Below are 761 nucleotides of genomic sequence, written 5' to 3' on the forward strand. Positions count from 1 at the left end.
GACAATATGTCCGAAGTATGGGAGTCAAAGTTTGGCCATCCTGGCCTCCAAGGAGCACTCTGGCTGCACTTCTTCCAAAGTCTAGGTTGGTTGTGTTTTTCTAAAAATGTATCCATCTTGTCTAAGTTTTCAAATTTGTTGGAGTACAACTTTTCATAGTATTCTGTTATTATCCTTTTGATTTCCTTTGATTCTCTTGTGACATCGCCCATGTGGTTTCTAATGGGTGTTATTTGTGTCTTCTCCCTCTTTTCTTTTCTTAGGTTTGTCAATTGTCTATCAATTTTGTTAATCCTTTCAAAGAACCAGCTTCTTGTCCTGTTGATTCTTCCTATAGTTTTTCTGTTTTCTGACTCATTTATTTCTGCTCTAATCTTTATTACTTCTTTTCTTTTGGTTGTTGTAGGTTCCCTCTGTTGGTATCTTTCTAATTGTTGGAGATGCTGTGTTAATGTGTTAATTTTGGTTCTTTATTCTTTTTGGATGTATGTATTTGTTGCAATAAATTATCCTCTCAGCATCGCTTTTGCCGTGTCCTAAAGATTTTGATATGTTGTGGTTTTGCTCTCATTTATTTCTAGGAACTTTGTGAGTTCACGTCTGATTTCTTCTACTACCCAGTCGTTTTTCAGTAGGGTGTTATTCAGTTTCCATGTATTTGACTTTATATCCTTGGTCTTCCTATTGTTGATTTCTAATTTGATAGCATTGTGGTCTGAGAAGATGCTTTGTAGTATTTTGATATTTGTAAATTTATGGAG

The sequence above is a fragment of the Chrysochloris asiatica genome, unplaced genomic scaffold (genome assembly GCF_000296735.1).
Source record: "Chrysochloris asiatica unplaced genomic scaffold, ChrAsi1.0 scaffold00059, whole genome shotgun sequence".
Lineage (NCBI taxonomy): Eukaryota > Metazoa > Chordata > Mammalia > Afrosoricida > Chrysochloridae > Chrysochloris > Chrysochloris asiatica.